Here is a 10,811-nt window from a genome sequence, read left to right as displayed (position 1 = left end):
TTATATGCTTGCATAGAAACCATGTAAGCCGTTCTGAAGTGTTTCTCATCATATTAGTTTCTTCTTATTTGAATTGTTTTTCCACTAATTTAAAATATATATAACAGAACTCAGATGAATAATAATCAAACATAGGGTTTGATTTCAGTATTCTGAACAATCTCTTAATAAATTATTTCATATATATATATATATATATATATATATATATATATGCATTTGGTTGATTGGCTGATTGATTGATTGTAGTTCTAGGGATTGAACCTGAAAAATCAGCCTCTATCTCAGAGCAAAGCCTGTCCAAGGAAGGGACATGGCCTTTGTCCTTGGAAAAACCCACAGAGCACTCCTAGGCACATTCCCACCCTGCTAAGTTGTTTATCTATAAATAAAAGGAGAGATCTGCTGCGCCAGGTGTCCCTGACTCAGTCAGGCTAGGTGGGGATCCATAGCAGCCCCCTACCCTAGCAGCCACCAATCAGCATGAGACAGGGAAATACCTGGGATGCTACATGACCCTCCCAGTAGTTTATGGTGGTTGATAACATGTTGGGAAACCATGTAGTTCAGCAAGTACACCCCTCTTGGCTTAAACCAGTCAGTTCAAATGAATACCCCTTTTGTACTGACCAATCACCCCTACCCAACTTGTTCCCGCCAGTGAATGTGCTAATCATGTTTTAGAGTTGTTATTTGATTTTCCCTCCGTGTGTGATGATTTGCTAAAAGAGGCTATGATGATGGGCTGGGGATGTGGCTCAAGCGGTAGCGCGCTCGCCTGGCATGCGTGCGGCCCGGGTTCGATCCTCAGCACCACATACCAACAAAGATGTTGTGTCCGCCAAAATGTAAAATAAAATAATCATTAAAAAAATATATCTAAAAAAAAAAAAAAAAAAAGAGGCTATGATGTATGTGGGAGTCCCTGCCCTCTCCAAAGAATGTATTAAAATGCTGCAAACCCTTGGCTCAGGGCCTCTCAGCGTCACCAGTTGCTGTGTGTGTGTTCTCGGAGGATCGAGCTAGCTGGCAATAAACACCTCTTTGCTGCTTACATCGATCTTGGGTCTCTGGTGGTCTTTGGGGGTCCCGAATTCAAGCATAACAAACCCAGGAGTTTTCTGTCTCTGAACTACATCTTTGGCCCTTTTATGAGACAGGGTTTCATCTAGTTGTCCAGGCTGGGCTGCTTCATCCTCCTCAGTAGCTGGGATTACAGGTGGGCACCACCACTCTAACTGCCATTGTCTATCCATTTTCAATTGCAACATTTTAAAAGGCTTCAGATTTGTTTTTTTAAAAATCCTGTAAAATCCTTTCTATCCAGTGGTATCTAAATGTCAACATCTACCATGTACTTTTGGAATCATTAAAGACACAAAAGAAATGGCTTAGGGGTATAGCTTAGTGGTAAAGCACTTGCCTAGCATTTTGGAGGCCCTGGGTTCAATCCCCAGCACTGCAATAAATAAATAAATAGAATTATTTGATAGGGTGATAGATTTGTAAAGATATTTAATCTATCCTAAAGATAGGTATGAAATTAAGTAACACCTATAACTCTCTTAAATTCCTTCCTCTAAGTTATCTGTATCTTAAAAACGTGTATTTTTTTTTTTTTTAATTTGGACAAGCTGATTTTAAATGAACTTTCTAAAACAAAACAAAACTAAGACTATCCAGGAATCTTCAGGGAAAGGAGAGTACTGAGAAGGAATGGAGCCATTAAATCTTAGATCTTATCCTAAAGCTCGAAGAATGTTAAAAATGTTCTTGGTTTATCAATGAATGACGGACAAACAGCACTGGCATAGAAGAGAAAATTTACACATACATATGACAAGGTAGTTTATGATAAACATAAAGTTCCAAATCATGGTTAATAAAACAAATCCAATAGTGTTGTGAGCACATTTGTGTAAACTTTGCAAAAATAAATAAAAACAAACAATTTAAAAGACTGAATCTATACTTCAGGACATATAAAAAATAAGTTGTTATTACTCCTTGCTGCTTTTTATTCTCAAATATCTCAATGAAGGTTGTTCTTTTATTTATTTATTTATTTTTAAAGGACAATTGACAACTAAAAATGAGAGACAATTTTTTGTTGAAAAAAAGAAAAGAAAAAAAAGAGGTTCTTTTCACCTCCTTTTTCTCGGAGCATTTATTATAGAAAGCTTCATACCCCATTTGAATCAAATGTATGATATGTCAAGATCATTGTAATGTTTTGAGCAACTAATAATAAAAAAAAAAGCTTGTACTTTCTCTTCTCTTAAAAAAACACATGCAAGCTGGGTGCAGTGGTGCATGCTTGTAATTCCAGTCACTGGCTGAGGCACAGGATCACAAATTTGAGACTAGCCTGGGCAGTTTAGCCAGACACAGTCTCAAAACAAAACGTAAAAAGGGGAAGGTAGCTCACTGGTAACAGCACCTCTGGGTTCAATATCCAGTATGGAGGGGGCGGGGTATGCATTCTTTTGAAATCTACATAGGTCTTTTGTTAGCTTGTCTTTTCCAAGAAACTTTGAAGTGTAAACACTAAGAAAAAAAGCTCCTAGGTCCCCTTTCTGTGAGTGGGTAGGAACTTCACCCAGGTACTTGCTCCAAGTTGCAAGACTATTTTTTGTCATAAAAATATAAGCAGTTTGTTTCTTTGAATAAAGCCAATTATCTAACATGAATGCACACTCCAACAATTACCAGTTGAATTTAGGACGGAGCTGTCAGGTCCTTTTACTCAAAGACAAGTGCTTTTTTATTTCGAAAACCTGTTTATCGTAAGTTTGATCTGACTGATTATATAAAAATATGGTTTCTTTTCTTTGTAATCGTTTAGTGGATTGTTTATGCTTCCTACAACTTTCTGGATAAATTAATATTTGAAAATAAAGCTTTATTTTGTTTTCTTCTCTCTATTTTTATGGGGAGGGGGAGTCCAGATTGAGAGATGGCTTTGCTTTTAATTATATTTACCCAACATTGCTAATCATGCGGAAAGCAGCCTTGTTTTTATATTGGTTCTTTTGCTTGGGATGGAATTCTGACTGAGTCCTCATGTGTGGGATCCACTGGGAGGGTGGAAGTGGGGCAGGCTGATTTGCTTTGGGGTCAATAGGTAGGGAACATCTCTCAGCTGGAATTAACACTAAGCAGGTTGATTCTAGAATTTCTTGAAGGCATTTTAAATTGAATTAAAATGGTGTCACTAATGGTGATTTTGGGGTATGGTCTCATGCCTTGGATTGGTAGTGAAATCTGTAAGAAAAATACGTAAAGGTTGAGAATTCCACCTTCCCAGAGAACTGGATTCAGCAGTGAGCACTTGAGACAGTTTGTCCTACCAGTTCACTTCCTCTCCTCTCAGCAGAATTCAGACTGTGTGGTCAAAGATTGGATTCCTTAACCTTATGCCTAGCAATTCTGATGAAATGTCTGTATTCTGCAGACTTTGATCCAAAGACTGAACTGAATGGTTTGAACCCAAGGGAACAACCTGTGAGTGGTTATTAAATACCAATCTGAATCCAGACCTGAGATTGGAATTGAAAGAACACAAATAACTGTAAGGGAGTCATTGTTTTTTTCTCTTTGATCTAGTTAGTAATTCACCTAGAGGGTGAGTGGGAGGGGGCAGATCTGAAAGAAGAAAGAATAGTTAAGAAAACGGATGTGATAGTCCTAAAGTGAGATGAATTGTAAGGGAGTCAATGATAATGGACACAGAAAGAGATGGAGAGACAAAATTAAACTGAAGAATGACTCTCAAGAATGTGGATATAGGGGCTGGGGATGTGGCTCAAGCGGTAGTGCACTCGCCTAGCATGCGTGCGACCCGGTTCGATCCTCAGCACCACATACCAACAAAGATGTTGTGTCTGCCGAGAACTAAAAAATAAATATTAAAAATTCTCTCTCTCTCTCTCTCTCTCTCTCTCTCTCTCTCTCTCTCTCTCTCTCTCTTCTCTCTTTCTCTCTCTCTCCTCTCTCACTCTCTCTTAAAAAAAAAGAATGTGGATATAGTTTCTGTAAAGAATAAATTGAAATGCAATGTTAATGATCAATGATGAGACAAGACAGTAAAGTACATAAAACTGAATGTCGGTAGTCTCAGCTACTCAGAAGTCTGAAAGCACAAGGATTCTTGTGGCCCAGGAATTTCAGAACAGGCTGGACAAAATAGTGAGAATCTATCTCTTGAGATAATCAAGAATATAAGACCCGAATTCAAGTCCCAGATCTACTGTTTCCTAGATTCAAAAGTTCCATGATTCATTTCAGTTTTAGTTTTCTTACGTGTAAAATTCAACTAATTGCACTTCAAAAATTTATTATAAGTTTGTGTTTTACAAACTCCAGGTTATGACTTGTTCATTGTGAAATTAATGAAGAGAAACTAACATTCCTATAAGAATACTTTGGAACAAAAATAATAATTATACCACAGACAGAAAGAAGGGTATTTTTATAATACCTCATTTTAGTGATTGTGTGCATGTGCATTTGTGTAAGGAAACACTGAGGTGCACACTAAAATGTGCTTTTTAAGGACTATATTAAAAAAAAAGTCTTAGGATGAAAAAATGTATAATACCTGCTTAGTGTTTCATATGATACTTCACCATAGAAAGAGAACAGATTTGTCACAAAAATCTAGGGAGGAGAATTTCAAGGATGAGCTGATTGACAGTGTGAAAGATAACAGAGACCAAAGAAGATAAAATCTGAGGGATGATTATTGATTTATGAATAATCAACCTGTGGAAAAATCAAAGGTGATCGATCTACAACGTAGGGATTTAGTGTGCAAATATTTACTATTAAAACATATACAGTAAATTGCTTTATAATGCCAAGTTATAGTAATGCATATTAAAAAGCTAGTCATGGAAAGAAATACACAGGATGATTTCTAAACGGAAATTACAATAAACAATGTTAAATAATTCTAGTCCTTTGAATTTGCTTTATTTAAGGTAAACTATTTATATTTAAATTTGATTGTTCTTGAAATTTTTTTTCCAATTTTAAGAAAAGCAGCTTTAGGATTCATTATATATACTACTTGAAACACATGAAATCTTTATGAATTTTTTTTTTTTTTTTTTTTGCTGTCACGAAAGAATCCTTTGGTGGAATTCCCAGCAGGGCCTGTGAACATAGAGATAAGATTTATGGCTTCTCCAGCTGGTGTCTACAGATTGCAAACAGTAGTGTCTTCCAGTCTGTGGTGCAAAAAGAAAAATACTCTTCTGTAGTGTAGATTGCATTCCACCCACTTTTTCATAGAACACCAGACTTTAGTGAAATTCTGAGGAGTGTTCAAATAACTGTTCCCAAGTGCCTGGAGTGAAAGCTGGGAGATTGGGGAAGGTTGACAGAGAGGGAATCAAATACCTCACTACTTTTTACCCCCTTAGAGGGAAGTCCTTACTTCCTGGGCCTCACTACAAGGGTCCCAGAACACTTTTCTTGTTCTCCAAGTTCTCAGATCTCTTCTCTGTACCTTTCAATCTTTAGTTCTTTTTTACTACCACTCACCCTCATATCTCAGTCAGTCCAGGCTATTCCAATAAACTACTATTTATTATTATTTTTTTCCCTCACAGAAATTATTATTTTTTTCCCTCACAGTTCTGGAGGCTAAAGTCTGAAGTCAAATTGCCAGCATGGTCCTATTTTGATGTGGGCCCTCTTCTGGGTTGCAAATAGCTGACTTCTTTTTATCTCCTCACATGGTCAAAAGTGATAGTTAGCTTTTTAGTTTCTTCTGATAGGGATCCTTATCCCCTCTATGAAAGCATTAGTCTTATGATTTAAGTAACTTTCTGGCATCTCTACTTCCAAATATCATCACATTGGCATTAAGATTTCAACATATGGGCTGGGGATGTGGCTCAAGCGGTAGCACTCGCCTGGCATGCGTGCGGCCTGGGTTCGATCCTCAGCACCACATACCAACAAAGATGTTGTGTCCGCCGATAACTAAAAAATAAATATTCTCTCTCTCTCTCTCTCTCTCTCTCTCTCTCTCTCTCTCTCTCTCTCTCTCCTCTAAAAAAAAAAAAAAAAAAAAAAAGATTTCAACATATGAGGGTCTGGGGCTGTAGCTCAGTGGCAAGAGTACTTGCCTAGCATGTGGAGGCACTGGGTTCGATCCTTAGCACCACATAAAAATAAATAAAATAAAGGCATATTTTTCCTAATTTTCTCTAGAATCAGTCACCCTTTCCTCCATCTTATTTAGTGTTTTGCAAAATTATCATTGTTAGAGGTTAAATTCCCAAGGCTGTTTCCTTTTATATAGCTACTTTGGTTCTGCAGAAAAGTAGTCATGACTCTTTAACCATAAAGCACAACTATACATTGGAATTACCTGGGGGATTTTCCACATTATCCATATCTAAATTCCCATCTCAATTAAATTAGAGCCTCTGATCATGAGTTCTAAACAACATTTGTTTGTCTGGTCACTTTATTTTAAGGTGTTTAACTGATTCCACTGTGGAACAAGTACTGTCTTAAACAGTACTTTCTCTATCTTTTAATTTGTACATAAGTCACCTGAAGATAATATGAAAAGGCAGATTCTGATTTATCAGGTCTTCAGTGAGACCTGAGATTGTTCACCTCTAACAGACACCTGAAAGATGTGGATAGTGTTGCTCTAGGAATTGCATCTAGATACACAATTTTCCAATGGTTCCTACTGGAACAAGAGCCTCCTTCCCACAATAATGGTCCAAGCAGGAAGACACACAGAATTCCTTGCGCCCCAAAAAGATGAACTTGTGCTTTTGGAATAGCACTTTTTCTACAATAACTTCCATTTTATGTAGAAAGAAATGGGGCAAAATTAAGGTTATTTTATTTTCCTTCCATTCAATTTATAGATCACAACAGCAAGAGTAAAAATTTCCAGCTACTCTAAGTGTAAAAATTCATGAGACTTTGCTAAGTAAATATCCCATTACTCAAAGAGACTGACCATTTAAATAGTCTGGATGAGGCTTGTTTTTTTTTTTTTTTTTTTTTTTTTTTCCCTTCTTTTATTTATTTATTTATTTATTTAGGTTCAGTCAGTAATTGGATAAGATTATAGGATACATATTTTCTTTTTTTGGAAAATTTCAAAATGTCATAAATGATATGAAAGAGCTTAAGGGCAATATGGCTGTGAAGGTAGTTATGAATTCAAATTCAGACTTAATCTTTCTGCATAACCTAATGCAAATTATTGAGCTGCTCTCAAACCCAAGTTGTCTTTATTGCAAAACCAAAGTTGTTCTACATTTCTAACACCATTATTGTGAACATGAAGAGAGACTGTAAGTAAAGATTCAAATCTTCTAAAACTTCTTTGGTTTTCCTTTTACATTTCCTCAGTGTGGGAATCCTAAACAGATGGCCATTTAGACCACATGTAACGATTGTCAGCATGTCTATTACACTTTTAAATGTCTTTTTTTTTAGCTTTGTGATATCATTTGATTATTTCCCTAAAGTCCTTGACCCTCTGAACCACCCGGCTAGTTTAGTTCTGGATTTATCTGATACTTATTTAAGAAGACACAGTTCTGTTCTGCAATGTGTTAGTCCCTACATTCACAGAGTTTGTGGTCTAGAAGAGAAGGGAAAACAATAAATACAACATGGGAACAGAGATTAGGAAGTTAGAATCTAAGCCTATCTAGGAATAAGATATTGAAGAAAAGAACATTTAGCAGAGATCTAAAGAGAAAATGGAATAGGTATAGCACAGGAGAAATTAAATCAATATTAGTTGAAATTATTTGAGATAAATTCCACAAAGTCATTGCCTGTGCCTGAGTTTGAAATTTTAGGAACATAGCCAGCCTTTAATACTAATAATTCTAATAGTATTAGAAAATTGGCCCTTATTTTTCTACTTTTTGAAAATTATAAAGGTACATAGTATAAGGAAGTTCTGTATTACATAATGAAAACATACAGACTCTCCCTTTTCTCTCCAATCTCACTCCCCAGAAGTAATTATAAGCATTATTAATTTTATCTCTCATACAGGTCATCTTGATTAACAAAATGTTTATAACTGTTTCTTGAGCTACCAAAGTTTTACTGCCCACAGTTTTAGTTACCTGTGGTTCACCAAGTTCTAAAAATATTGGATGGAAAATATGAAAAATAAAAAGACTCTGTTATAAATAACATTATTATAACATGTCATTATGGTCTTTCAGTTTTATTATTAATAATTATTAAACTCTTATTATTGTGCCTTATTTATAAATTAAACTTTATCATAGCTATGTATATATAGGAAAAAGTTCATATAGGGTTTGGTACTTTGTTATTTCAGGCATCCACTAGGATTCTTGGAACATGCCTGTAAAGGTAAAATTTCTAAGCTGATTCCAAGCTGCAAAAGCTTGAGTTAAAGTGTAAAAGACTGGGCATTGTAAAGCTTCTAAATTACAAGGCCTGGGCTAAAAAGTAAAGACTAGGTATTCTTAAAATTCTTCTGCTACCCTTGGAACCTGTAATCTCTGTAGTTGTTAGGACAATGCTGGAACTGCCCAGTAAATATCTCCATTGATTCCCTGGTTGTTTAATAGCTAAGGGCTCCGGGTAGCTTGGCACGTAAGCATCTAGGCTCCAAAACCAATCAGTTTAAATGTGTACCCCGCTTAGGAGTGACCAATCACTACCACCCGCCCTGTTCCCGCCAATGAATGTACTAATCCTGTCTCAGAGTTGTTGTTCAATTTTCCCGCGCCTCATGATGACTTGTTCTGATGTATGCAAAGCCCACCGCCTTCTCCTGAAAGTGTACTTAAGCTCTGCTTGGCCTCTGCTCTGGGCTCTGGGCTGCTCTCCCTTCTTGAGTGAGCACGGAGCCCCAGCGCGCTGGAATGGATCCCCAATAAATTCCCTTTTGCCAATTGCATGGAGCCAGTCTCTTGTGTGGTCTCTTTCTCCGATGCTCCTTACAATGCCCTGTACACAAAAAGGGACTGCTGTATTAGCACATCTATAATCCTGTCATTTTTTTTTCTTCTTAACTCCCCTCTCCAGAATTTTGTCAGAAATGTATATTGATTGTCTATTCTGAGGAAAGAAAAGAATTATACTTTTCCTTAACTAAAATTCATTTTCTGTTATTTGTCTCCATGTTAGTTGTGAAAATTGAAAGCCAATAAATATAATCAAATGTTGTTTATTGTAGAACTAAGTAATATGCAGAAAATAGAGAAAGCAATGTAATATATGAAATTCTGTCATTAAGCTTCTGCCAGTAGAATAATAATGTTGTAGCTGCTAGAATCACATGGAATCCCTTACATCTTGTCAATTCTTGATAATCATAGATTGATTCATTTGTTTACTTATTTTTAGTGAATGCTTCACCCTATCACTTAGCTTTCTATCTTCTTAATATTACTAAAGATATGGAATCTCTCTTATACATGACAGTGTTTTCTACAGTGCATTGTCATTATACTCCAGTGAGGCCTGGTCTTCTCTAATGCAAGCTTAGCAGTATTCTTGGATCCCATATCTTCTTTGAGGTTTCCCCCTATGATTTTACAGTACATCTTTTGCAATTTTTCTAAAGAGTGTGAAGGAAGTGAAATTGCTGTTATCTTTACATTAAACTGCTTTTACTTTTCCTAACACTTTAAAATTTTAGTAGAGACCAAGTTCTTTCCTTCACATATGATGCTCATTGATTGCATAGGGCAACATGGCAGCATCCTTATTCCAGGCAGTACAGGAAGGGGTGAAAAAGCGAGAGCAAAGAGCACTCCAAAGCTACTCTGAGATGCTTCCTGTTACATTTTTACTGACTAGAACTTACTTTCTTTGCCGCACTCAGCTTCAAGATATGCAGGAAATAGAGATTTTTTTTTTTTTTTCTGCACAGTATCTGCCTGGTTTAGTATTCTATTCCCTTGAAAGAAAAGAAGAATGCATCTTGGCCCACAATCAACAATCTCCACTATAGCCTTAATTAAGGAATCAACAATAAAATACCCACATAACTTCCATTTCAGTATGGTAAGTTCTAAATAATTCTTCTAAATGAATAAGTTGAGAAGAAGACCCTAAGGTATCTGAATGATTGACCAGTTAGTTGTATAGAACTATTGGCTAGAAGCCAGATGAATATTAGATGACATTTCTCAGAAGTAATTGTTTTCATTTTAGAGTTATTTGCTTTGAGTCATTCTTGGGCAATAATTAGGAAGCAGAATCAATTTCGTGGGGTGCACAAAGTTAATGTCTAACAAAGGCATTATGTCTTTAATATGAAGAGAAATATTCATATTTTTCTTAGTAGAAAAGAAGAGTAAGTACATAAAGAGTAGTTTGAGTCCTCTTGATACAGTGATTTTGTCATTTGTCAAATGGTGCAAATATCTATTTCTTTTCTTTTTTGGTTTGTTTCTCTTATTTTGTAGTAAATACTTTTAGCATCCAGGGAATAAAACTATGTATTTACGTATATTTAATAAGAAAATAAATATTAAATTTCATATCTCAAGAAAATTAGTGATGGGGTTTTAAAATTTAAAAAAAATAGTTGTAGATAAACACACACAATATCTTTATTTTATTTATTTTTATGTAGTGCTGATGATCTAACCCAGGGCCTCACACGTGCTAAGCAAGTGCTCTACCACTGAGCCACAACCCCAGCCCAATGATGAGTTTTTAACTGATATGAAATATAGGTCAACATTTAGCATCCAATATGGGACAGTAGTGATCTCACTGAAAATTGAAAGATGCACACCTCCTGAAAGAGTATCAGTACATAC

This window comes from Urocitellus parryii, chromosome 4, assembly GCF_045843805.1.
Source record: "Urocitellus parryii isolate mUroPar1 chromosome 4, mUroPar1.hap1, whole genome shotgun sequence".
NCBI classification, from domain to species: Eukaryota; Metazoa; Chordata; class Mammalia; order Rodentia; family Sciuridae; genus Urocitellus; species Urocitellus parryii.
Note: the sequence above shows the minus strand (reverse complement) of the source record.